Source organism: Pseudophryne corroboree, unplaced genomic scaffold (assembly GCF_028390025.1).
Source record: "Pseudophryne corroboree isolate aPseCor3 unplaced genomic scaffold, aPseCor3.hap2 scaffold_490, whole genome shotgun sequence".
NCBI lineage: Eukaryota > Metazoa > Chordata > Amphibia > Anura > Myobatrachidae > Pseudophryne > Pseudophryne corroboree.
In genome coordinates, this window is record NW_026970098.1 from 350,053 (window position 1) to 376,351 (window position 26,299).

Sequence of the window (26,299 nt, forward strand, 5' to 3'; positions counted from 1 at the left end):
GACAACAACTGCAGGGAGAACACATATTTTCAGATAAACATGGGAGGGCAGAAGGCAGCCTAATACTGAAGCACCCCCAAACAACAAACCAAATGCAACAACTAGTACAAGCATTCCTGGGGGAAGGCCTGCAGCAGATGGATTTGCATATGGTGATGTCATCCAAGCAGTGGGTCAAAGTTGGCTTCAACCCTCGTCTGCATATGAAAAGAGAAAAGGGGCGTGCAGGGCATGGCGGCCTTTTGCGGCGCTTGGATGACCCCTAGTTCGCATTAAACACCTCCACCCTCCTTCGGTGTGGGGCTCATGTTGGCTATGCCCCAGCCCCTGAAGCATTCAAGCTGATTTCTTGCAGCAGCTGGGCACTGTAACAGCTCCAGAGCTGCTCTGAACGGCAAGTAAAAGGGTGTGGGCCCTGCAGCACTACCTGTAGTTTGCATTGTGCATTGGAAGGCACAAAGTAAGCAGACGGGAGAAGTCAGGATAGTGCGCAAGGGCATAGAAGGGAGCGGCTCAAGAAAAGAGAAGTTGAAACAGACAGCAAACTAGGCTGGAGAGAGACCTGAGACAAAGAGATCTGAATTATACGAGAGCCGACCAGGGGAAACACAAATTATGCAGTCAAGTTTCCCACATTTGGGGAAATCGCAGGAGCAGCACACCCAGAGTGCAATGGGTGAGCCTTGCCCTGGGAGAAGCACCTACATGATCATAGTATCTCACCTGCCAGGTAAGTAGAAGTTGGGCTAGAGCTGGGGAGGGTCGCTGCTCGGGTACCCCCCTGTCAAGTGAAGGAGATTCAACTGAGGCAGCACAAGGGAACTCTCGAAAGAAGAACAAGGCTAGAGGAAGATCTGAGACAAATAAATCTGACTTTTACCAGAGCTGACCAGAGGAAAGCACAAACACAGTCCCCCACTACCACAAATAATGCAGTCGAGTTTCCCACATTTGGGGAAATCACAGGGGTCAGCATACCCAGAATGCAATGAATGAACCTCACCCTGGGAGAACAATCTTCATGACCATGGTATCTCCTATGCAAAATAAGTATGATTTGGGATAGGGCTGGGGAGGGCCGCTGCTCAGGCACATCTCTGTCAAGTAAAGGAGATTCAACTGAGGCAGCACAAGGGAACTCTCATCTGGGGACAACAACTGCAGGGAGAACACATATTTTCAGATGAACATGGGAGGGCAGAAGGCTGCCTAATAATGAAGCACCCCCAAACAACAAACCAAATGCAACAACTAGTGCAAGCATTCCTGGGGGAAGGCCTGCAGCAGATGGATTTGCATACGGTGATGTCATCCAAGCAGTGGGTCAAAGTTGGCTTCAACCCTCGTCTGCATATGAAAAGAGAAAAGGGGCGTGTAGGGCATAGCGGCCTTTTGCGGCGCTTGGATGACCCCTAGTTCGCATTAAACACCTCCACCCTCCTTCGGTGTGGGGCTCATGTTGGCTATGCCCCAGCCCCTGAAGCATTCAAGCTGATTTCTTGCAGCAGCTGGGCACTGTAACAGCTCCAGAGCTGCTCTGTACGGCAAGTAAAAGGGTGTGGGCCCTGCAGCACTACCAGTAGTTTGCATTGTGCATTGGAAGGCACAAAGTAAGCAGACAAGAGGAGAAGTCAGGATAGTGCACAAGGGTATAAAAGGGAGGGGCTCATGAAAAAAGAAGTGGAAACAGACAGCAAACTAGGCTGGAGAGAGACCTGAGACAAAGAGATCTGAATTATACGAGAGCCGACCAGGGGAAACACAAATTATGCAGTCAAGCTTCCCACATTTGGGGAAATCGCAGGGGCACCACACCCAGAGTGCAATGGGTGAGCCTTGCCCTGGGAGAAGCACCTTCATGATCATAGTATCTCACCTGGCAGGTAAGTAGGAGTTGGGCTAGAGCTGGGGAGGGTCGCTACTCGGGCACCCCCCTGTCAAGTGAAAGAGATCCAACTGAGGCAGCACAAGGGAACTCTCGAAAGAAGAACAAGGCTAGAGGAAGATCTGAGACAAATAAATCTGACTTTTACCAGAGCTGACCAGAGGAAAGCACAAACACAGTCCCCCACTACCACAAATAATGCAGTCGAGTTTCCCACATTTGGGGAAATCACAGGGGTCAGCATACCCAGAATGCAATGAATGAACCTCACCCTGGGAGAACAATCTTCATGACCATGGTATCGCCTATGCAAAATAAGTATGATTTGGGATAGGGCTGGGGAGGGCCGCTGCTCAGGCACATCTCTGTCAAGTAAAGGAGATTCAGCTGAGGCAGCACAAGGGAACTCTCATCTGGGGACAACAACTGCAGGGAGAACACATATTTTCAGATAAAAATCTTGGTCATGCTCTGGTTTCTCTTCAGAACGAACAAATCTTTCGCCTCTTACTAAAGATTTCCGTGGAGAGGAGCAAAACCGAGTTTTATCTCAATTTTTGCATGCCCCATCTTTTTGGGGTTTCTTTTACCGGTTTAAAGATAGAATGAGTGTGCTTTAATGTAAGCTCATTTGCATAGAAATGACAGTAAATGTTTATTTATGTTCAAACAGAACTTTCTTGACCATGCTACTTGCTTTAAAGATCTGGGAGCACATGGAATACAGTACAAACCATGCTTATAGCAAGGAGAAGCCAGGTGAGAAATCTGCTTTCTTTCAAATTGGGCGCTCACTTTGATCTGAATGAGGACTGCTGGCACAGCACTCAGGCGACAGGTGGAATCTTGGTCATGCTCTGGTTTCTCTTCAGAACGAACAAATCTTTCGCCTTTTATTAAAGATTATCCGTGGAGAGGAGCAAAACTGAATTTTATCTCAATTTTTGCATGCCCCATATTATTGGGGTTTCTTTTATCAGTTTAAAGACAGAACGAGTGTGCTTTCTTGTTAGCTTTAATGTAAGTTTATTTGCATAACAATGACAATAAATGTCTGTTTCTTTTCAAGCAGAACTTTCTTGACCATACTAATTGCTTGAAAGATCTGGGAGCACATGGAAAAGAGTACAAACCATGTTTATAGCAAGGGGAAGCCTGGTGAGAAATCTGCTTTCTTTCTTTCAAATTGGGTGCTCACTTTGAGCTGAATGAGGACTGCTGGCATGGCACTCAGGCGACAGGTGGAATCTTGGTCATGCTCTGGTTTCTCTTCAGAACGAACAAATCTTTCGCCTTTTACTAAAGATTTCCGTGGAGAGGAGCAAAACTGAGTTTTATCTCAATTTTTGCATGCCCCATATCATACCTCCCAACTGTCCCGATTTTCGCGGAACAGTCCCATTTTTTGGGGACTGTCCCGCTGTCCCACCTGCGGGCCGCAGTGTCCCGCGGTGGGGAGGACAATTGAGAGGCTCTGTCTGTCGCTGCCCTGCTTAGCAGAGCAGCGGTGAATAGACGCTGTGCGCATGCGCACAGCGTCTATTCACTGAAGTCAGAGGGAGAGGTGGCATGCCAGCGGCTCACAGAGCGCTGGGCATGCCCGCTCAGTGCCGAAAACGGGGGCGTGACTCGCGATCGCGGGTCCTCCCGCGAAGCCACGCCCCCTTTTACCTAGGCCACACCCTTTTTGGGAGCGCGCGCGACTTCGCCGCGCGTGTGTCCCTCTTTGCGAGCCGACAAAGTTGGGAGGTATGCCCATATTATTGGGGTTTCTTTTATCAGTTTAAAGACAGAACGAGTTTGCTTTCTTGTTAGCTTTAATGTAAGTTTATTTGCATAACAATGACAGTAAATGTTTGTTTCTTTTCAAACAGAACTTTCTTGACCATGCTACTTGCTTGAAAGATCTGGGAGCACATGGAAAACAGTACAAACCATGCAGTATCACAAGAGCCTTTATTTGATCTTTCATGAAGATAGAGCAGAATTGAGGACACGTCAACAATTTCTGCCGAAGGTGGTTCATCTTTCCACATGGTGCCTTTGGCCACTGACACCTTCGTTGAGTCAAAGTCTCTGGCTGTGGTCAGAACTTTGAAAATTTATGTCACCAGAACGGTTCAGATTAGGAAAACAGAGGCTCTGTTTGTCCTGTATGCTCCCAACAGGATTGGGTGTCCTGCTTCCATGTAGACCATTATGCGCTGGATCTGTGGTAAGATTCAGCATGCTCATTCCATGGCAGGATTGCCGTTGCTGAATTAGGTGAAGACCCATTCTACTAGAAAGGTGGGTTCATCCTGGGCAGCTGGTCGGGGAGTCTCGGCATTGCAACTTTGCCGAGCAGCTATTTAGTAAACACTTTTGCTAAGTTTTACAAGTTTGATACCTTGGCCGATGATAACTTCAAGTTGGGTCATTCGGTGCTGCAGAGTCGTACGCACTCTTCCACCCGTTCAAGAGCTTTGGTATAACCCCATGGTTCTTAATGTGACCCCAGCATCCTCTAGGTCGTATGAGAAAATAGGATTTTAATACCTACCGGTAAATCCTTTTCTCTTAGTCTGTAGAGGATGCTGGGCACCCGTCCCAGTCCATACTGTGTCTGCAGTTATTACTTGTGGTTATACACATGTTGTGTTATGGTTCTGGTCAGCTTTTTGCTGCAATTGTTCATGCCGTTGGCTTGTGTTCTGTTGAATGCCACGTTCTGCGGCATGCTTAAGGTGTGAGCTGGTAAGATGCTCACCTTAGTTTAACAATAAATCCTTTCCTCGAAATGTCCGTCTCCATGGGCACAGTTCCTATAACTGGAGTCTGGAGGAGGGGCATAGAGGGAGGAGCCAGTTCACACCCTTTGATAGTCTTAAAGTGCCCATGTCTCTTGCGGATCCCGTCTATACCCCATGGTTCTTAATGTGACCCCAGCATCCTCTACGGACTAAGAGAAAAGGATGCCCTTGCGCACTATCCTGACTTCTCCTCCCGTCTGCTTACTTTGTGCCTTCCAACGCACAATGCAAACTACAGGTGGTGCTGCAGGGCCCACACCCTTTTACTTGCCTTACAGAACAGCTCTGGAGCTGTTACAGTGCCCAGCTGCTGCAAGAAATCAGCTTGAATGCTTCAGGGGATGGGGCATGGCCAACATGAGCCCCACACCAAAGGAGGGTGGGGGTGTTTAATGAGAACTAGGGGTCATCCAAGCACTGCAAAAGGCCGCCATGCCCTGCACGCCCCTTTTCTCTTTTCATATGCAGATGAGGGTTCCAGCCAACTTTGGCCCACTGCTTGAATAACATCACTGTATGCAAATCCGTCTGCTGCAGACCTTCCCCCAGGAAGGCTTGTACTAGATGTTGCATATGGTTTGATATTTGATGGTGCTTCAGTATTAGGCAGCCTTCCGCCCTCCCATGTTCATCTGAAAAGATGTGGTCTCCCTGCAGTTGTTGTCCCCAGATGAGAGTTCCCTTGTGCTTCCTCAGTTGAATCTCCTTAACTTGACGGGGGAGGGGCTGCCCGAGCAGCCACCCTCCCCAGCCCTATCCCAACTCATACTTATTTTGCATATGAGATCTCTTGATCATGAAGATTGTTATCACAGGGTGAGGTTCATCCATTATATTTTAAAATAGGAAGGTACAAATTACATATTTGAATTGCATTTATGTGCTGGATTCAAATGTCCCCCCCCCCCCTTCCTTTCTCAATTGTGCCCGTCAGCAGCTATTCTAAGGTTGCTGCCAATGGGTGTGACACATTAATTTCTTCTGTGGGGTACACTGGACTCCACAAGGATTCACATTGGGGTGTAGAGTAGGATCTTGATCTGAGGCACCAACCGGCTCAAAGCTTTTGACTGTTCCCAAGATGCTCAGTGCATTCTCCTCTATAACCCCGCTTCCATGAACAGGGAGCTCAGTTTGTAGTTGGTGCCTTCAGTAGCAGGCCACTTAACAGGGGCCTGCCTCAGGCAGCCTATTCTTAGCTATAAATTTTGACAAGAAAAGAAGAACTTGTTTTATGAGAATCTACAAGGGCTGCAGCAGGCTAGGTCTAATAGACATCTTTACTGCAGCTTCATCACTCCCAGCGGCGCTGTATACTCCCGTGCCCTGGTTGCTGGGTCACTGCAGCGGAGGGTCCGGTTTCATCCTAAGGTCAGTCACACACACACCACCCTTCCGGATCACGAGGCCGCTGATGAAGGGGAGCGTGGCCGTAGGGGGTGGACCGTGTGCGCACTGGCGTGGACACTGATTACTGGGCAGCCGCTCCACTAGCCACCAGGTACAGTTAAGGAGCACAGGTCTGGGGGTTTTTCTCCTATATTAACCCAATTTTGTACTGCCCGCAGCGCATTGTGATAGGTAATAGGGCCTGATTCAGGTTGGATTGCAATCACAATAAGCGATCCAACTGCAAAAATTGCTAAGAGCATACGCATGTGCCTGCATTTTCTGCGGCACCCCGCAGAGAATGCGATCGCCTCTGCCTGTCAATCGGGGCGGGGGGGGGATAGGTGGGTCAGCAACACTCCATTTCCAAGTCAGGGATGGAGCGGTGCGGGGGCAAGGCTTCAAAATGGGGTCTGCAACGGAGGAGACACAGGGGGCGTGGTCACAGCGGCTGTATGACATCACATTCAGCCGCTGTGATCACAAAAATGGTGGCGGCTTCCTGCGCGCACATACAGTCTGCACCAGCAGGAGGCTACACCATTTTTTATGATCACGCTGAACTGCAGTGCGACTGCAATTACAGCATGGTCAAGAAGGGAGGCGTCATGCTGGGTGGCCATGCCCTTTCACTGTGCAGGAGCCAGCACTGCTCACACACTAGTCCCCGGGTGCAGCCCCCAACCCCCGGGACACCCGGAGCAACAAAATGTAGATTCAGGCCACCAGGCCACGCCCCTACCTATGAAACCATGCCTCCTTTTTACCATTGCGCTGCTTATCTGCGCGCACTGCATTACAATCTCCCTCGCCACCTCTCTGGGTGTCACCAGTGATAGTGACACCTCTGCCATGCTTGTAGCAGCTGGTCCTAAGATCTACGCCTCAAGCCCTGAGTGTTTGCCCTTGTGACTTGTTGATCATCATAGCGAAGCAGATGCTTACAGAAAACTGCAGGGGCTTAGATTGAAAATAAAAAAATTGATGGGTATAAGGTAGAGAGGAGCGGGTTCGGTTCTCCGAGAACCGAATTCCCCACGAACTCCACGTTGTTTACACTGGTCCGAGGCAGGCTCGGTTGTTCCCGCCTGACTCGGAAAACCTGAACAAGGGAAAATGTCATCATCCCGCTGTCGGATTCTCGCGAGATTCGGATTCCATATAAAGAGCTGCTTGTTGCCGCCATTTTTACTCGTGCTTTGAAGAGAGAGCGGAATGGACGTGGCTATGTTCTCTCAGTGGAAATCTCAATATCAGTGCTCAGTATCAGTGGTTACTTATTGCTGCTCAGTAATACTAGTAGTGTGTCTCTCCTGCTCAGTGTCAGTTCTCAGTAGTATCCTCATCAGTGCTCAGTATCACTGCTCATTGTCTTGTGCTGCATTGTGGTGCTCAGCATACTACAGTACATTACTAATAGTCCAGTGCTGCATCTTGCTGCTCAGTGTCAGTTCTAGTATCCTCATCAGTGCTCACTATCACTGTTCATTGCATTTTGGTTTTCTGTATACTACAGTAACATAGTAATATAGTAACATATAGTAACATAGTTTTTGAGGTTGAATAGAGGCAAATTGCCCATCGTGTTCAACCTGTTTTAAGTTGTGATGATTCTACATACTTGCTGAATAATGTTTTATGACTAGTTAGCTACTATAACTCATGTTACCCCCGGATTAACCATGTTGATATTTTAAGTATTATAACCTTAGATAGCTTTTTCATTCAGAAATGTATCCATTCCTTTTTTAAATCCAATTACAGAGTCCGCCATTACCACCTTCCCTGGCAGGGAATTCCACATCCTGATTGCCCTAACAGTGAAGATCATAGTATCTCACCTGGCAGGTAAGTAGGAGTTGGGCTAGAGCTGTGGAGGATTGCTGCTCGGGCACCCCCTGTCAAGTGAAGGAGATCCAACTGAGGCAGCACAAGGGAACTCTCGAAAGAAGAACAAGGCTAGAGGAAGATCTGAGACAAAGAAATCTGACTTTTACCAGAGCTGACCAGAGGAAAGCACAAACACAGTCCCCCACTACCACAAATAATGCAGTCGAGTTTCCCACATTTGGGGAAATCACAGGGGTCAGCATACCCAGAATGCAATGAATGAACCTCACCCTGGGAGAACAATCTTCATGACCATGGTATCTCCTATGCAAAATAAGTATGATTTGGGATAGGGCTGGGGAGGGCCGCTGCTCAGGCACATCTCTGTCAAGTAAAGGAGATTCAACTGAGGCAGCACAAGGGAACTCTCATCTGGGGACAACAACTGCAGGGAGAACACATATTTTCAGATGAAAATCTTGGTCATGCTCTGGTTTCTCTTCAGAACGAACAAATCTTTCGCCTTTTACTAAAGATTTCCGTGGAGAGGAGCAAAACTGAGTTTTACCTCAATTTTTGCATGCCCCATCTTTTTGGATTTTCTTTTATCGGTTTAAAGATAGAATGAGTGTGCTTTAATGAAAGCTCATTTGCATAGAAATTACAGTAAATGTTTGTTTCTTTTCAAACAGAACTTTCTTGACCATGCTACTTGCTTGAAAGATCTGGGAGCACATGGAATACAGTACAAACCATGCTTATAGCTGTCAGGAATTGTCTTACCAGACTGGCATCCGTCCGCCGCTGCGGACTCCGTCCTGGCTCCCTGCGGTCACCTGTCACCTATGCCCCTGCCATGGGACATCATCTGGATCCTGGGGGCACTCCTGAACCAGCGGGCGTGTGCGCGCCGCGTCCCCGCTAGGCCGCGGCGTGGGCGCCGCCATGACAGTCTCCAAACAGCTAGTATGCTGCGGCCAATCCGGTGCGTGGCCGCACCCACTTTCCTTTTCTCCATCCAATCCCTGCACACCATGGGGTATATAGGAGGCACAGTTTCACCTCACAGGCATCCTGGACTTTGTGTCATTCTGACAACCTGCATGAAAGGATCAGCTCCTGTCTCTCCTGAGTTCCTGCTAGAACTTATACTCCTGGTGATTCTGCTTACTCCCGTGGAACTTCAAGGCTCAGCAATACCAGCAACCTGCATTGGGCTTCACACTCATCACCACCTTGTGTGCTTCAGCCTGCGGTTGAAGACTAAACTCCAGGTGTGTTCATTTCCTCCACCTGTGACACAGCTTGCTGCTGCCAGTGCCCCATCACCTGCACTGTGAGTTGGTCTCCTGCTAATGCTCAGGTTTGCAATACTTATCATCTGCCTTAGTTCTCCGTTTTAAACCCTGCTCTGGTTCCCACACCAGAATCATTCCATTGACTTTCATTCTGTTGTTTATAATTCTGGATATGATTTCTCAATTCACCTATCACCCATTGCCATAGACTTTGTTATCATTTCAAGTATTGACTTTTTCATCTGCTATTATTTCTGCTGCATTTCTGTTATAATTATCTGCTGAATAAATACCATTGCGCTCATGCGCAAGAACGTGTTACAACCTCCTCGTCTCTTTCCTCCTACCTCCACTGACCCACTAGCGCCCCCTCCGGGGACACAGACCAAACACAATCTGACAGTAAGTCCAGGATCGATGGACTCGGATGGTGGACGGAGTGTGGGGTCAGAGGCCTTGCAAAATCTGGTCTCCCGTCTGGATGGTCAAGAGGTTGCGCAGCAGCAGATGCTTCACTTTCTACAAGGGATGTCCTCCCGATTGGATACACTGCAGCAGTCTCTGCCAAGTGTACTCTCACCTACTGTTACCCCAGCACCTGCCAGTGCTGTAAGTTCTTCTGTGTCGGCTGCATCAGCTCCAGTGTCACGTCTGCACCTGCCCGTGCCGAGCAAATATGATGGCAGTCCTAAATCATGTCGCGGGTTCCTAAACCAGTGCGAAATACAGTTTGAGTTATTGCCACATAACTTTCCTACACCAAGGTCCAAGGTTGCCTACATCATTTCCTTACTCTCTGGATCTGCTCTGAATTGGGTGTCTCCCCTGTGGGAACGTGCTGATCCCCTGATCAGTAACTACTCTGACTTCGTGTCAACCTTTAGACGGATCTTTGACGAGCCCGGTCGTGCAACATCAGCTTCGGCAGACCTAATCCAAATTCGTCAAGGTAATCGAAGCATGGGACAATATGTCATCCAGTTCCAGACGTTGGCTGCAGAGGTCCAATGGAACAACCAAGCTCTGGTAGCAACCTTCTGGCACGGACTTTCGGATCGGATCAAGGACGAACTGGCAACCCGTGACATTCCTGTTCAACTGTCTGACTTGATCTCCCTGTGTATAAAGCTGGACTCTCGCATCCGCGAACGCAATAATGAACGCGCTCGGAGTGAGTCTCGCAGAGTAAGGTTCATACCTCCTGTACAGTTTCAGCCTCCCTCTTCTTCTGACGAGCCTATGCAGGTAAATAGGTCCCGCCTAACCCCTGAGGAACGGGCAAGAAGAATACGAGAGAGGCTCTGCCTATACTGTGCTGCTGCGGGTCATCAAATTAACTCCTGCACAATGCGTTCGGGAAACGCCAGGTCCTGACTTGTATGGAAGGAGTCAAGTTGGGATCATTCTGTCAAGCTCCTTCTCAACAGGATCTCATTCTTCCAGTGACGCTAGAAACTTCTGCTGGGCTCCAGTCTGCGTCAGCATTAGTGGACTGCGGTGCTGCAGGAAATTTTATCTCCCAAGCTGCGGTAAACAAATTCTGCTTGTCTACCTGTGAACTTTCTTGTCCTGTTTACATTACTGCTGTGGATGGTAGTAGAATCACCAAAGGGAACATTTCACATCAAACTACCCCAGTGGTTCTGGGAGTTGGATTTCTCCATTCAGAAATTATCAAGTTCCTGGTCATTCCTCAAGCCACCCAGGAGATTGTCTTGGGTATGCCTTGGCTCCAGCTACATAACCCACAGTTCGACTGGACAACGTTGCAGCTTACCTCATGGGGTTCACACTGTCATCAATCCTGCTTAGCCCAAGTGTGTCCTCTTAAGTCCACCGAAGTGAAGTCACAGCCAAGTCTCCCAGCAGTCTATCAAGACTTCGCAGACGTCTTCTGCGAAAAAGCTGCTGATATCCTGCCGCCCCATAGGGAATGGGATTGTCCCATTGATCTCCTTCCTGGCAAGAAGCCACCCAGGGGGCGCACCTATCCTTTGTCTGTTCCTGAAACAGAGGCGATGAGTAACTACATTAAAGAGAATCTTCAGAAAGGATTCATCCGTCCGTCATCGTCACCCGCTGGCGCAGGTTTCTTCTTTGTCAAAAAGAAGGATGGAGGACTGCGTCCATGCATTGATTATCGGGGTCTCAACGACATTACTGTCAAGAATAGTTATCCCTTACCACTCATTACCGAACTGTTTGATAGAGTTAAGGGGGCTCGCATCTTCACCAAGTTAGATCTCCGCGGTGCCTATAACCTCATCAGAATCCGGAGTGGTGACGAGTGGAAGACAGCCTTCAACACTCGAGATGGCCATTATGAATACCTGGTAATGCCATTTGGGTTGAGTAATGCTCCAGCGGTATTCCAACACTTCGTGAACGAGATTTTTCGTGATGTCCTGTATAAGTACCTCGTTGTTTACTTAGATGATATTCTTATCTTTTCTCAAGACCTTCCGTCTCATCGCCTACAAGTCTGTGAAGTTCTCCGACGTCTTCGTGAGAACCGTCTCTACGGGAAGTTATCCAAATGCACCTTCGAAGTTCCCTCTATACCCTTCCTGGGGTATATAATTTCCGGATCGGATCTTCAGATGGACCCGGCAAAATTGGAAGCCATTGCCAATTGGTCCATTCCGAACTCCCTCAAATCTATCCAGCGATTCCTGGGTTTTGCCAACTATTATAGAAAATTTATTCGAGGATTCTCCACTCTCATCGCTCCTATTACCAACCTGACTCGGAAAGGGGCAGATCATTCCAACTGGTCAGAAGAAGCCTTGGCAGCCTTCCGGAAGATCAAGCTAGCCTTTATGTCTGCTCCAGTGCTGTCACAGCCAGATGTCAACAGGCCGTTCGAGTTGGAGGTAGATGCCTCTAATGTTGGGGTTGGAGCTGTTCTCTCCCAGAAGGGATCTGATGGGAAAGTCCACCCTTGTGGATTCTATTCTCGCAAGTTTCTACCTGCAGAAGCTAACTACTCCGTGGGAGATCAAGAGTTATTGGCAATCAAACTGGCTCTCGAGGAATGGAGATATCTCCTAGAAGGGGCCAAACATCCGTTTAACATATTCACGGATCATAAGAACCTGCTATACCTAAAAGCAGCTCAGTGCCTTAACCCCCGCCAGTCCAGGTGGGCTATGTTTTTCTCACGTTTTAATTTCAGGCTTCATTTCCGCCCAGGTTCACAGAATGTGAAAGCCGATGCATTATCCCGGTCCATGGAATCAGAAGAGGGAACATCTGACTCTGTGCCACATTCCATCCTGAGTCCCGTGGTTTTCGCTACCTCTCAAGTCTCTCCAGCTCCACCTCCGGGTAAGACTTTTGTTTCCCCAGAACTCCGTCCCAAGTTGCTAGCTTGGGCCCACCAATCCAAGTTTACTGGTCATCCTGGTGTCCTGAAGACATTCAAGTTCCTTTCTGCGTCATATTGGTGGCCAAAGATGAAAGTGGACATCCAGGATTTCGTGGCATCCTGTCCAAAATGTGTGCAGCACAAGACTCCTCGTCAGTCTCCAGCAGGTCAGTTACAACCCTTATCAGTCCCCAGTCGTCCTTGGTCTCATCTATCAATGGACTTTATCACTGATCTTCCACCTTCTCAGGGACATAACACTATTTGGGTTGTAGTGGACAGATTTTCCAAGATGGCTCATTTCGTTCCTCTCCAAGGTCTCCCTTCTGCCCCGAAACTAGCCCAGATCTTCCTACAGGAGATCTTCCGTTTACACGGGTTACCCTCCGAAATAATATCTGATCGGGGGGTACAGTTTGTTGCTAGGTTTTGGAGGGCCCTCTGTTCTGCCATGCAGATAAAATTGAAATTCTCGTCTTCATACCATCCTCAGACGAATGGGCAGACAGAGAGAGTCAATCAGGAACTTGAGACTTTCCTACGGCTATATGTGACATCCTCCCAGGATGATTGGTTTAATCTGCTCCCATGGGCCGAGTTTGCCCATAACTTTCGTTACCACACTGCTACAGACACGACACCCTTCTTTGCAGTCTATGGGCAACATCCCCGAGTACCTGAGTTTCAAGAACTTCCTCACGTAGATGTTCCTGCTGCCACTACTGCTCTGACCCAGTTTTCCTCCATTTGGAAAAGAATCCACGTTTCCCTCAAAAAAGCCTCCAGTCGTTACAAGGTCTATGCCGACCGTAAGAGACGTGCGGTTCCCCATTTGAAACCGGGGGACAGGGTTTGGTTATCAACCCGCAACCTTCGTCTCAGGGTTCCATCCATGAAGTTCGCACCACGCTTCATTGGTCCTTACCCTATTGAGAGTGTCATCAACCCAGTGGCTTACAAGTTAAAGTTACCACCCACACTTCGTATTCCTAATGCCTTTCACATCTCTCTCCTCAGACCTCTAGTCCTAAACCGCTTCCAGAATACTCTTCCAGCAGGTCCCAAGGTTCGAACTCAGCGGGGCGTGGAATTTGAGATCAGCAAGATTCTGGACTCTCGTTGCCGGTATGGACGTCTCCAGTACCTGGTCGATTGGTTCGGTTATGGCCCAGAGGAGAGAAGCTGGGTGAATTCATCTGATGTCCATGCTCCTAGGTTGGTCCGTGTTTTCCACAGTACTTATCCCTCCAAACCACGTGGGTGTTCGGTGTCCACCCCTAAAGGAGGGGGTACTGTCAGGAATCGTCTTACCAGACTGGCATCCGTCCGCCGCTGCGGACTCCGTCCTGGCTCCCTGCGGTCACCTGTCACCTATGCCCCTGCCATGGGACATCATCTGGATCCTGGGGGCACTCCTGAACCAGCGGGCGTGTGCGCGCCGCGTCCCCGCTAGGCCGCGGCGTGGGCGCCGCCATGACAGTCTCCAAACAGCTAGTATGCTGCGGCCAATCCGGTGCGTGGCCGCACCCACTTTCCTTTTCTCCATCCAATCCCTGCACACCATGGGGTATATAGGAGGCACAGTTTCACCTCACAGGCATCCTGGACTTTGTGTCATTCTGACAACCTGCATGAAAGGATCAGCTCCTGTCTCTCCTGAGTTCCTGCTAGAACTTATACTCCTGGTGATTCTGCTTACTCCCGTGGAACTTCAAGGCTCAGCAATACCAGCAACCTGCATTGGGCTTCACACTCATCACCACCTTGTGTGCTTCAGCCTGCGGTTGAAGACTAAACTCCAGGTGTGTTCATTTCCTCCACCTGTGACACAGCTTGCTGCTGCCAGTGCCCCATCACCTGCACTGTGAGTTGGTCTCCTGCTAATGCTCAGGTTTGCAATACTTATCATCTGCCTTAGTTCTCCGTTTTAAACCCTGCTCTGGTTCCCACACCAGAATCATTCCATTGACTTTCATTCTGTTGTTTATAATTCTGGATATGATTTCTCAATTCACCTATCACCCATTGCCATAGACTTTGTTATCATTTCAAGTATTGACTTTTTCATCTGCTATTATTTCTGCTGCATTTCTGTTATAATTATCTGCTGAATAAATACCATTGCGCTCATGCGCAAGAACGTGTTACAACCTCCTCGTCTCTTTCCTCCTACCTCCACTGACCCACTAGCGCCCCCTCCGGGGACACAGACCAAACACAATCTGACAATAGCAAGGAGAAGCCAGGTGAGAAATCTGCTTTCTTTCAAATTGGGCGCTCACTTTGATCTGAATGAGGACTGCTGGCATGGCACTCAGGCGACAGGTGGAATCTTGGTCATGCTCTGGTTTCTCTTCAGGATGAACAAATCTTTCGCCTTTTATTAAAGATTTCCGTGGAGAGGAGCAAAACTGAGTTTTATCTCAATTTTTGCATGCCCCATATTATTGGGGTTTCTTTTATCAGTTTAAAGACAGAACGAGTGTGCTTTCTTGTTGGCTTTAATGTAAGTTTATTTGTATAACAATGATAGTAAATGTCTGTTTCTTTTCAAACAGAACTTTCTTGACCATGCTACTTGCTTGAAAGATCTGGGAGCACATGGAAAAGAGTACAAACCATGCTTATAGCAAGGGGAAGCCTGGTGAGAAATCTGCTTTCTTTCTTTCAAATTGGGTGCTCACTTTGAGCTGAATGAGGACTGCTGGCATGGCACTCAGGCGACAGGTGGAATCTTGGTCATGCTCTGGTTTCTCTTCAGAACGAACAAATCTTTCGCCTTTTACTAAAGATTTCCGTGGAGAGGAGCAACACTGAGTTTTATCTCAAATTTTGCATGCCCCATCTTATTGGGGTTTTATTTTATCTGTTTAAAGATAGAACGAGTGTGCTTTAATGTAAGCTCATTTGCATAGAAATGACAGTAAATGTTTGTTTCTTTTCAAACAGAACTTTCTTGACTATACTAATTGCTTGAAAGATCTGGGAACACATGGAAAAGAGTACAAACCATGTTTATAGCTAGGGGAAGCCTGGTGAGAAATCTGCTTTCTTTCTTTCAAATTGGGTGCTCACTTTGAGCTCAATGAGAACTGCTGGCATGGCACTCAGGCGACAGGTGGAATCTTGGTCATGCTCTGGTTTCTCTTCAGAACTAACAAATATTTCGCCTTTTATTAAAGATTTCCGTGGAGAGGAGCAAAACTGAGTTTTATCTCAATTTTTGCATGCCCCATATTATTGGGGTTTCTTTTATCAGTTTAAAGACAGAACGAGTGTGCTTTCTTGTTAGCTTTAATGTAAGTTGCCATAGATGCAGTGAAACACATGTGTAGGGCACGGCGTGTCCGCGTGTATTTGACTCATGTGAAATGTTATAAAACAAAAATATATGATTATGATGTTAGCTGTTAGTCTCCACTAATAGGGAATAGAAGCTGAGCTATAAGAAAGGAATACACTAGATATGATGTCACTTAGCAATTACAATGTCTAAAGTGCATACAGATAGCTACTAATAACTCTTGATAAGAAAGTATATCAGTGTGGGTATATTTATATGATGGGATATTGGGACTAGTGAATATATATCACTCCTGCTGTCCAGATTGGCAATAACCAGACAATTATGATAAGAGTAGAGATGTCACATGGGCTGCTATAGATATTAATTTAATGCTGTATGTGTCATTTGTTACAAATGGATACATTTTCTATGAGTCAGCCTAGCAGCTGCATGTTCTAACAGAACACTATCCTCACACAGAATCTGCTAACCTTGAGATAACTAAATGACAGTGTGTAACAGTCTCTTTACTATAAGACTGTTACAAAGTAATATATATATTTGAAGTCAGTCTAGCAGCTGTGTGTTCCAGCAGTTTATAAGACAAAGAAAATCTCCTATTGTGGAATCTAGACACATGGGACTGCTGGCCTGTGTCATACTATTTCTATGTAATACCAGTAACATGTATATAACTGTTACATAATTGTTACAAATGGATAAATCTTTGAGTCAGCCTAGCAGCTGCATGTCCTAACAGGACACCATAAATCCTTTACAGTGTAACAAATTGATTGGTAACACTTAAAGGCTGGAGAGCAGTTATATGCCTTACTAGCATACTCAATATACCACATTATTACACCAGTTACCACGATTATTGACAGCGCATTTGATATATTATATTACCCTCACACTGAGTCTGTTTACCTTTAGATAACTAAGTGACCGAATATGTAACAGTTTCTCTATCATAAGACTGTTACAAAGTGAGATAGATATATTTGGAAGTCAGTCAAACAGCTGTGTGTTTCAGCGGTTTATAAGAAAATTCCTCATTGTGGAATCTGGACCACTAAGGGTTATTATATATATAGCACATGGAATTGCCACATCTCCCTATATGATAATTTCATTACACTGTAACATAATAAGAATTAACTCTTTAACAGTGTAAATAGAGAGTAATGAATCTCTGACACATGGAATATATTATTTCTTAGATGAATTGGATAAACCATTATGACAGACACTTTGCTTCTTAATAAGAATTGAGGTGGCTATACCTCTAAGGAAAGCATTATTGCCTACGCCTAGATCAGATTAAATAAGATCTGGCTGAATATATGAAGGAAGGTTGCTATTTATATGAGAATTGGAATTGCTATATTCCTTAAGGCAACCCCACCGATTGATATATGTTGTCAATTAAGTATATCTGAACGGCTATATCTGGACCAGATTTAATAAGATCTGGCTGATTATATGAAGGAGGGCTGCTATTTATATTGGAATTGCCATATTCCTTAAGGCAACCGCACCTGTTGGTATATCTCGCCAATTAACTATATCTAAACAGCTAAATTAAAGCTATTCATCATTTTTTTAGTTTGGATATTAATAAATATGATCTTTCCATGATCCATAGAGATTTCCCTATCAAGTGATTCCTTATCCGATATAGAAAGCTATCCCCCTGTGGTATTGGATTTAGGAATATAGTCTTAGGGGACACAGAGAAATAAGTGATCCCCATCTACCTAAGCACCCCACAAATTGGAGGTTAGCTTACCGGTTATACTCAATCACCCCCACAAATTCGCCAATGGGGATGGCTTCCCGGGAGGTAACCCCTATTGAGTGAAGGGAGTATATAGGATACGACCCAGTGGTACCTGACGACATAGATACTAACAGCTATTTAATAACATTACGCTAGAAAGTGATTATTAGCAACATATATATCTATATAAACAACCCCGCCAGGGTTGTGCCTTCAAAAATAATCACACACGGACACGCTTTTTAAACCTTTTTTTCACATCTCTTTATTCTTCTTATGCACATGTATGTTAGTTCTGTGATTTTAACATTTATGTTTCACTGCAGTTTGGGATAATAATATTAATATTTATCCAATTTTAATACATACTTAATAAAGGTTATATTTTATGATTCATTCATTCTGTCCAGTGCGTCAACAGTGCAGATTTCTTCTTGTTTTTTCTCCCAAATTCTATAACAATGACAGTAAATGTTGTTTCTTTTCAAACAGAACTTTCTTGACCATGCTACTTGCTTGAAAGATCTGGGAGCACATGGAAAACAGTACAAACCATGCAGTATCACAAGAGCCTTTATTTGATCTTTCATGAAGATAGAGTAGAATTGAGGACACGTCAACAATTTCTGCCGAAGGTGGTTCATCTTTCCACATGGTGCCTTTGGCCACTGACACCTTCGTTGAGTCAAAGTCTCTGGCTGTGGTCAGAACTTTGAAAATTTATGTCACCAGAACGGTTCAGATTAGGAAAACAGAGGCTCTGTTTGTCCTGTATGCTCCCAACAGGATTGGGTGTCCTGCTTCCATGTAGACCATTATGCGCTGGATCTGTGGTAAGATTCAGCATGCTCATTCCATGGCAGGATTGCCATTACTGAATTAGGTGAAGACCCATTCTACTAGAAAGGTGGGTTCATCCTGGGCAGCTGGTCGGGGAGTCTCGGCATTGCAACTTTGCCGAGCAGCTATTTAGTAAACACTTTTGCTAAGTTTTACAAGTTTGATACCTTGGCTGATGATAACCTCAAGTTGGGTCATTCGGTGCTGCAGAGTCGTACGCACTCTCCCACCCGTTCAAGAGCTTTGGTATAACCCCATGGTTCTTAATGTGACCCCAGCATCCTCTAGGTCGTATGAGAAAATAGGATTTTAATACCTACTGGTAAATCCTTTTCTCTTAGTCCGTAGAGGATGCTGGGCACCCGTCCCAGTCCATACTGTGTCTGCAGTTATTACTTGTGGTTATACACATGTTATGTTATGGTTCTGGTCAGCTTTTTGCTGCAATTGTTCATGCCGTTGGCTTGTGTTCTGTTGAATGCCACGTTCTGCGGCATGCTTAAGGTGTGAGCTGGTAAGATGCTCACCTTAGTTTAACAATAAATCCTTTCCTCGAAATGTCCGTCTCCCTGGGCACAGTTCCTATAACTGGAGTCTGGAGGAGGGGCATAGAGGGAGGAGCCAGTTCACACCCTTTGAAAGTCTTAAAGTGCCCATGTCTCTTGCGGATCCCGTCTATACCCCATGGTTCTTAATGTGACCCCAGCATCCTCTACGGACTAAGAGAAAAGGATGCCCTTGCGCACTATCCTGACTTCTCCTCCCGTCTGCTTACTTTGTGCCTTCCAACGCACAATGCGAACTACAGGTGGTGCTGCAGGGCCCACACCCTTTTACTTGCCTTACAGAACAGCTCTGGAGCTGTTACAGTGCCCAGCTGCTGCAAGAAATCAGCTTGAATGCTTCAGGGGATGGGGCATGGCCAACATGAGCCCCACACCAAAGGAGGGTGGGGGTGTTTAATGCGAACTAGGGGTCATCCAAGCACCGCAAAAGGCCGCCATGCCCTGCATGCCCCTTTTCTCTTTTCATATGCAGATGAGGGTTCCAGCCAACTTTGGCCCACATCTTGGATGACATCACCGTATGCAAATCCGTCTTCTGCAGACCTTCCCCCAGGAATGCTTGTACTAGTTGTTGCATATGGTTTGATATTTGATGGTGCTTCAATATTAGGCAGCCTTCCACCCTCCCATGTTCATCTGAACAGATGTGGTCTCCCTGCAGTTGGTGTCCCCAGACGAGAGTTCCCTTGTGCGTCCTCAGTTGAATCTCCTTAACTTGACGGGGGAGGGGCTGCCCGAGCAGCCACCCTCCCCAGCCCTATCCCAACTCATACTTATTTTGCATATGAGATCTCTTGATCATGAAGATTGTTCTCACAGGGTGAGGTTCATCCATTATATTTTAAAATAGGAAGGTACAAATTACATATTTGAATTGCATCTATGTGCTGGATTCAAATGTCCCCCCCCCCCCCTTCCTTTCTCAATTGTGCCCATCAGCAGCTATTCTAAGGTTGCTGCCAATGGGTGTGACACATTAATTTCTTCTGTGGGGTACACTGGACTCCACAAGGATTCACATTGGGGTGTAGAGTAGGATCTTGATCTGAGGCACCAACCGGCTCAAAGCTTTTGACTGTTCCCAAGATGCTCAGCGCATCCTCCTCTATAACCCCGCTTCCATGAACAGGGAGCTCAGTTTGTAGTTGGTGCCTTCAGTAGCAGGCCACTTAACAGGGGCCTGCCTCAGGCAGCCTATTCTTAGCTATTAATTTTGACAAGAAAAGAAGAACTTGTTTTATGAGAATCTACAAGGGCTGCAGCAGGCTAGGTCTAATAGACATCTTTACTGCAGCTTCATCACTCCCAGCGGCGCTGTATACTCCCGTGCCCTGGTTGCTGGGTCACTGCAGCGGAGGCTCCAGTTTCTTCCTAAGGTCAGTCACACACACACCGCCCTTCCGGATCACGAGGCCGCTGATGAAGGGGAGCGAGGCCGTAGGGGGTGGACCGTGTGCGCACTGGCGTGGACACTGATTACTGGGCAGCCGCTCCACTAGCCACCAGGTACAGTTAAGGAGCACAGGTCTGGGAGTTTTACTCCTATATTAACCCAATTTTGTACTGCCCGCAGCGCATTGTGATAGGTAATAGGGCCTGATTCAGGTTGGAATGCAATCACAATAAGCGATCCAACTGCAAAATTTGCTAACAGCATACGCATGTGCCTGCATTTTCTGCGGCACCCCGCAGAGAATGCGATCGCCTCTGCCTGTCAATCGGGGCGGGGGGGGGGAGAGGGGGGTCAGCAACACTCCATTTCCAAGTCAGGGATGGAGCGGTGCGGGGGCAAGGCTTCAAAATGGGGTCTGCAACGGAGGAGACACAGGGGGCGTGGTCACAGCGGCTGTATGACATCACATTCAGCCGCTGTGATCACAAAAATGGTGGCGGCTTCCTGCGCGCACATACAGTCTGCACCAGCAGGAGGCTACACCATTTTTTATGATCACGCTGAACTGCAGTGCGACTGCAATTACAGCATGGTCAAGAATGGAGGCGTCATGCTGGGTGGCCATGCCCTGTCACTGTGCAGGAGCCAGCACCGCACACACACTAGTCCCCGGGTGCAGCCCCCAACCCCCGGGACACCCGGAGCAACAAAATGTAGATTCAGGCCACCAGGCCACGCCCCTACCTATGAAACCATGCCTCCTTTTTACCATTGCACTGCTTATCTGCGCGCCCTGCATTACAATCTCCCTCGCCACCTCTCTGGGTGTCACCAGTGATAGTGACACCTCTGCCATGCTTGTAGCAGCTGGTCCTAAGATCTACGCCTCAAGCCCTGAGTGTTTGCCCTTGTGACTTGTTGATCATCATAGCGAAGCAGATGCTTACAGAAAACTGCAGGGGCTTAGATTGAAAATAAAAAAATTGATGGGTATAAGGTAGAGAGGAGCGGGTTCGGTTCTCCGAGAACCGAATTCCCGACGAACTCCACGTGGTTTACACTGGTCCGAGGCAGGCTCGGTTGTTCCCGCCTGACTCGGAAAACCTGAACAAGGGAAAATGTCATCATCCCGCTGTCGGATTCTCGCGAGATTCGGATTCCATATAAAGAGCTGCGCGTTGCCGCCATTTTTACTCGTGCATTGAAGAGAGAGCGGAGAGGACGTGGCTATGTTCTCTCAGTGGAAATCTCAATATCAGTGCTCAGTATCAGTGGTTACTTATTGCTGCTCAGTAATACTAGTAGTGTGTCTCTCCTGCTCAGTGTCAGTTCTCAGTAGTATCCTCATCAGTGCTCAGTATCACTGCTCATTGTCTTGTGCTGCATTGTGGTGCTCAGCATACTACAGTACATTACTAATAGTCCAGTGCTGCATCTTGCTGCTCAGTGTCAGTTCTAGTATCCTCATCAGTGCTCACTATCACTGCTCATTACATTGTGGTGTTCTGTATACTACAGTAACATAGTAATATAGTAACATATAGTAACATAGTTTTTGAGGTTGAATAGAGGCAAATTGCCCATCGTGTTCAACCTGTTTTAAGTTGTGATGATTCTACATACTTGCTGAATAATGTTTTATGACTAGTTAGCTACTATAACTCATGTTACCCCCGGATTAACCATGTTGATATTTTAAGTATTATAACCTTGGATAGCTTTTTCATTCAGAAATGTATCCATTCCTTTTTTAAATCCAATTACAGAGTCCGCCATTACCACCTTCCCTGGCAGGGAATTCCACATCCTGATTGCCCTAACAGTGAAGATCATAGTATCTCACCTGGCAGGTAAGTAGGAGTTGGGCTAGAGCTGTGGAGGATTGCTGCTCGGGCACCCCCTGTCAAGTGAAGGAGATCCAACTGAGGCAGCACAAGGGAACTCTCGAAAGAAGAACAAGGCTAGAGGAAGATCTGAGACAAAGAAATCTGACTTTTACCAGAGCTGACCAGAGGAAAGCACAAACGCAGTCCCCCACTACCACAAATAATGCAGTCGAGTTTCCCACATTTGGGGAAATCACAGGGGTCAGCATACCCAGAGTGCAATGAATGAACCTCACCCTGGGAGAACAATCTTCATGACCATGGTATCTCCTATGCAAAATAAGTATGATTTGGGATAGGGCTGGGGAGGGCCGCTGCTCAGGCACATCTCTGTCAAGTAAAGGAGATTCAACTGAGGCAACACAAGGGAACTCTCATCTGGGGACAACAACTGTAGGGAGAACACATATTTTCAGATGAACATGGGAGGGCAGAAGGCTGCCTAATACTGAAGCACCCCCAAACAACAAATCAAATGCAACTACTAGTGCAAGCATTCCTGGGGGAAGGCCTGCAGCAGATGGATTTGCATATGGTGATGTCATCCAAGCAGTGGGTCAAAGTTGGCTTCAACCCTCGTCTGCATATGAAAATAAAAAAGGGGTGTGCAGGGCATGGCGGCCTTTTGCGGCGCTTGGATGACCCCTAGTTCGCATTAAACACCTCCACCTTCCTTCGGTGTGGGGCTCATGTTGGCTATGCCCCAGCCCCTGAAGCATTCAAGCTGATTTCTTGCAGCAGCTGGGCACTGTAACAGCTCCAGAGCTGCTCTGTAAAGCAAGTAAAAGGGTGTGGGCCCTGCAGCACTACCTGTAGTTTGCATTGTGCGTTGGAAGGCACAAAGTAAGCAGACGGGAGAAGTCAGGATAGTGCACAAGGGCATAGAAGGGAGCGGCTCAAGAAAAGAGAAGTGGAAACAGACAGCAAACTAGGCTGGAGAGAGACCTGAGACAAAGAGATCTGAATTATACGAGAGCCGACCAGAGGAAACACAAATTATGTAATCAAGTGTCCCACATTTGGGGAAATCGTAGGAGCAGCACACCCAGAGTGCATTGGGTGAGCCTTGCCCTGGGAGAAGCACCTTCCTGATCATAGTATCTCACCTGGCAGGTAAGTAGGAGTTGGGCTAGAGCTGGGGAGGGTCGCTGTTCGGGCACCCCCCTGTCAAGTGAAGGAGATCCAACTGAGGCAGCACAAGGAAACTCTCGAAAAAAGAACAAGGCTAGAGGAAGATCTGAGACAAAGAAATCTGACTTTTACCAGAGCTGACCAGAGGAAAGCACAAACACAGTCCCCCACTACCACAAATAATGCAGTCGAGTTTCCCACATTTGGGGAAATCACAGGGGTCAGCATACCCAGAATGCAATGAATGAACTTCACCCTGGGAGAACAATCTTCATGACAATTGTATCTCCTATGCAAAATAAGTATGATTTGGGATAGGGCTGGGGAGGGCCGCTGCTCAGGCACATCTCTGTCAAGTAAAGGAGATTCAACTGAGGCAGCACAAGGGAACTCTCATCTGGGGACAACAACTGCAGGGAGAACACATATTTTCAGATGAACATGGGAGAGCAGAAGGCTGCCTAATACTGAAGCACCCCCAAACAACAAACCAAATGCAACAACTAGTACAAGCATTCCTGGGAAAAGGTCTGCAGAAGACGGATTTGCATACGGTGATGTCATCCAAGCAGTGGGCCAAAGTTGGCTGGAACCCTCATCTGCATATGAAAAGAGAAAAGGGGTATGCAGGGCATGGTGGCCTTTTGCGGCGCTTGGATGACCCTTAGTTAGCATTAAACACCTCCACCCTCCGTCGGTGTGGGGCTCATGTTGGCTATGCCCCAGCCCCTGAAGCATTCAAGCTGATTTCTTGCAGCAGCTGGGCACTGTAACAGCTCCAGAGCTGCTCTGTAAGGCAAGTAAAAGGGTGTTGGCCCTGCAGCACTACCTGTAGTTTGCATTGTGCGTTGGAAGGCACAAAGTAAGCAGACAGGTGAAGTCAGGAGAGTGCACAAGGGCATAGAAGGCAGCGGCTCAAGAAAAGAGAAGTGGAAACAGACAGCAAACTAGGCTGGAGAGAGACCTGAGACAAAGAGATCTGAATTATACGAGAGCCGACCAGGGGAAACACAAATTATGCAGTCAAGTTTCCCACATTTGGGGAAATCACAGGAGCAGCACACCCAGAGTGCAATGGGTGAGCCTTGCCCTGGGAGAAGCACCTTCATGATCATAGTATCTCACCTGGCAGGTATGTAGGAGTTGGGCTAGAGCTGGGGAGGGTCGCTGCTCGGGTACCCCCCTGTCAAGTGAAGGAGATCAAACTGAGGCAGCACAATGGAACTCTCGAAAGAAGAACAAGGCTAGAGGAAGATCTGAGACAAAGAAATCTGACTTTTACCAGAGCTGACCAGAGGAAAACACAAACACAGTCCCCCACTACCACAAATAATGCAGTTGAGTTTCCCACATTTGGGGAAATCACAGGGGTCAGCATACCCAGAATGCAATGAATGAACCTCACCCTGGGAGAACAATCTTTATGACCATGGTATCTCCTATGCAAAATAAGTATGATTTGGGATAGGGCTGGGGAGGGCCGCTGCTCAGGCACATCTCTGTCAAGTAAAGGAGATTCAACTGAGGCAGCACAAGGGAACTCTCATCTGGGGACAACAACTGCAGGGAGAACACATATTTTCAGATGAACATGGGAGAGCAGAAGGCTGCCTAATACTGAAGCACCCCCAAACAACAAACCAAATGCAACAACTAGTGCAAGCATTCCTGGGGGAAGGCCTGCAGCAGATAGATTTGCAAATGGTGATGTCATCCAAGCAGTGGGTCAAAGTTGGCTTCAACCCTCGTCTGCATATGAAAAGAGAAAAGGGGCGTGCAGGGCATGGTGGCCTTTTGCGGCACTTGGCTGACCCCTAGTTTGCATTAAACACCTCCACCCTCCTTCGGTGTGGGGCTCATGTTGGCTATGCCCCAGCCCCTGAAGCATTCAAGCTGATTTCTTGCAGCAGCTGGGCACTGTAACAGCTCCAGAGCTGCTCTGTAAGGCAAGTAAAAGGGTGTGGGCCCTGCAGCACTACCTGTAGTTCGCATTGTGCGTTGGAAAGCACAAAGTAAGCAGAAAGGAGGAGAAGTCAGGATAGTGCGCAAGGGCATAGAAGGGAGCGGCTCAAGAAAAGAGAAGTGGAAACAGACAGCAAACTAGGCTGGAGAGAGACCTGAGACAAAGATATCTGAATTATACGAGACCTGACCAGGGGAAACACAAATTATGCAGTCAAGTTTCCCACATTTGGGGAAATCGCAGGAGCAGCACACCCAGAGTGCAATGGGTGAGCCTTGCCCTTGGAGAAGCACCTTCATGATCATAGTATCTCACCTGGCAGGTAAGTAGGAGTTGGGCTAGAGCTGGGGAGGGTCGCTGCTCGGGCACCCCCATGTCAAGTGAAGGAGATCCAACTGAGGCAGCACAAAGGAACTCTCGAAAGAAGAACAAGGCTAGAGGAAGATCTGAGACAAAGAAATCTGACTTTTACCAGAGCTGACCAGAGGAAAGCACAAACACAGTCCACCACTACCACAAATAATGCAGTCGAGTTTCCCACATTTGGGGAAATCACAGGGGTCAGCATACCCAGAGTGCAATGAATGAACCGCACCCTGGGAGAACAATCTTCATAACAATGGTATCTCCTATGCAAAATAAGTATGATTTGGGATATGGCTGCGGAGGGCCGCTGCTCAGGCACATCTCTGTCAAGTAAAGGAGATTCAACTGAGGCAGCACAAGGGAACTCTCATCTGGGGACAACAACTGCAGGGAGAACACATATTTTCAGATGAACATGGGAGGGCAGAAGGCTGCCTAATACTGAAGCACCCCCAAACAACAAACCAAATGCAACAACTAGTGCAAGCATTCCTGGGGGAAGGCCTGCAGCAGATAGATTTGCA

General features: G+C 47.4%; 19 non-coding genes across 19 annotated transcripts; 7 read left to right on the plus strand and 12 right to left on the minus strand.

The window, feature by feature from the left end:
* Nucleotides 1–575: 575 nt before the first annotated feature.
* Nucleotides 576–738, minus strand: LOC135029530 (U1 spliceosomal RNA). The gene has a single exon (XR_010225656.1). It is a non-coding gene; the product is annotated as a U1 spliceosomal RNA (small nuclear RNA).
* Nucleotides 739–890: 152 nt separating this feature from the next.
* LOC135029575 (U1 spliceosomal RNA) lies at nucleotides 891–1,054 on the minus strand. Its single transcript, XR_010225693.1, has one exon. It is a non-coding gene; the product is annotated as a U1 spliceosomal RNA (small nuclear RNA).
* A 674-nt stretch (nucleotides 1,055–1,728) lies between these two features.
* LOC135029599 (U1 spliceosomal RNA) lies at nucleotides 1,729–1,891 on the minus strand. Its single transcript, XR_010225713.1, has one exon. It is a non-coding gene; the product is annotated as a U1 spliceosomal RNA (small nuclear RNA).
* Nucleotides 1,892–2,043: 152 nt separating this feature from the next.
* On the minus strand, nucleotides 2,044–2,207 carry LOC135029715 (U1 spliceosomal RNA). The gene has a single exon (XR_010225815.1). It is a non-coding gene; the product is annotated as a U1 spliceosomal RNA (small nuclear RNA).
* Nucleotides 2,208–2,351: 144 nt separating this feature from the next.
* LOC135029655 (U5 spliceosomal RNA) lies at nucleotides 2,352–2,467 on the plus strand. Its single transcript, XR_010225756.1, has one exon. It is a non-coding gene; the product is annotated as a U5 spliceosomal RNA (small nuclear RNA).
* Nucleotides 2,468–2,737: 270 nt separating this feature from the next.
* LOC135029681 (U5 spliceosomal RNA) lies at nucleotides 2,738–2,854 on the plus strand. The gene has a single exon (XR_010225782.1). It is a non-coding gene; the product is annotated as a U5 spliceosomal RNA (small nuclear RNA).
* Nucleotides 2,855–3,140: 286 nt separating this feature from the next.
* LOC135029675 (U5 spliceosomal RNA) lies at nucleotides 3,141–3,253 on the plus strand. The gene has a single exon (XR_010225776.1). It is a non-coding gene; the product is annotated as a U5 spliceosomal RNA (small nuclear RNA).
* A 4,820-nt stretch (nucleotides 3,254–8,073) lies between these two features.
* Nucleotides 8,074–8,237, minus strand: LOC135029587 (U1 spliceosomal RNA). Its single transcript, XR_010225704.1, has one exon. It is a non-coding gene; the product is annotated as a U1 spliceosomal RNA (small nuclear RNA).
* A 144-nt stretch (nucleotides 8,238–8,381) lies between these two features.
* Nucleotides 8,382–8,497, plus strand: LOC135029663 (U5 spliceosomal RNA). The gene has a single exon (XR_010225764.1). It is a non-coding gene; the product is annotated as a U5 spliceosomal RNA (small nuclear RNA).
* A 6,403-nt stretch (nucleotides 8,498–14,900) lies between these two features.
* Nucleotides 14,901–15,016, plus strand: LOC135029666 (U5 spliceosomal RNA). The gene has a single exon (XR_010225767.1). It is a non-coding gene; the product is annotated as a U5 spliceosomal RNA (small nuclear RNA).
* A 286-nt stretch (nucleotides 15,017–15,302) lies between these two features.
* Nucleotides 15,303–15,418, plus strand: LOC135029644 (U5 spliceosomal RNA). The gene has a single exon (XR_010225745.1). It is a non-coding gene; the product is annotated as a U5 spliceosomal RNA (small nuclear RNA).
* A 275-nt stretch (nucleotides 15,419–15,693) lies between these two features.
* On the plus strand, nucleotides 15,694–15,809 carry LOC135029670 (U5 spliceosomal RNA). Its single transcript, XR_010225771.1, has one exon. It is a non-coding gene; the product is annotated as a U5 spliceosomal RNA (small nuclear RNA).
* Nucleotides 15,810–22,438: 6,629 nt separating this feature from the next.
* Nucleotides 22,439–22,602, minus strand: LOC135029487 (U1 spliceosomal RNA). The gene has a single exon (XR_010225614.1). It is a non-coding gene; the product is annotated as a U1 spliceosomal RNA (small nuclear RNA).
* Nucleotides 22,603–23,273: 671 nt separating this feature from the next.
* Nucleotides 23,274–23,436, minus strand: LOC135029621 (U1 spliceosomal RNA). The gene has a single exon (XR_010225726.1). It is a non-coding gene; the product is annotated as a U1 spliceosomal RNA (small nuclear RNA).
* Nucleotides 23,437–23,588: 152 nt separating this feature from the next.
* LOC135029710 (U1 spliceosomal RNA) lies at nucleotides 23,589–23,752 on the minus strand. Its single transcript, XR_010225810.1, has one exon. It is a non-coding gene; the product is annotated as a U1 spliceosomal RNA (small nuclear RNA).
* A 671-nt stretch (nucleotides 23,753–24,423) lies between these two features.
* LOC135029596 (U1 spliceosomal RNA) lies at nucleotides 24,424–24,586 on the minus strand. The gene has a single exon (XR_010225710.1). It is a non-coding gene; the product is annotated as a U1 spliceosomal RNA (small nuclear RNA).
* Nucleotides 24,587–24,738: 152 nt separating this feature from the next.
* On the minus strand, nucleotides 24,739–24,902 carry LOC135029696 (U1 spliceosomal RNA). The gene has a single exon (XR_010225797.1). It is a non-coding gene; the product is annotated as a U1 spliceosomal RNA (small nuclear RNA).
* A 674-nt stretch (nucleotides 24,903–25,576) lies between these two features.
* Nucleotides 25,577–25,739, minus strand: LOC135029586 (U1 spliceosomal RNA). The gene has a single exon (XR_010225703.1). It is a non-coding gene; the product is annotated as a U1 spliceosomal RNA (small nuclear RNA).
* A 152-nt stretch (nucleotides 25,740–25,891) lies between these two features.
* Nucleotides 25,892–26,055, minus strand: LOC135029508 (U1 spliceosomal RNA). Its single transcript, XR_010225635.1, has one exon. It is a non-coding gene; the product is annotated as a U1 spliceosomal RNA (small nuclear RNA).
* Between the last annotated feature and the right edge of the window lie 244 nt (nucleotides 26,056–26,299).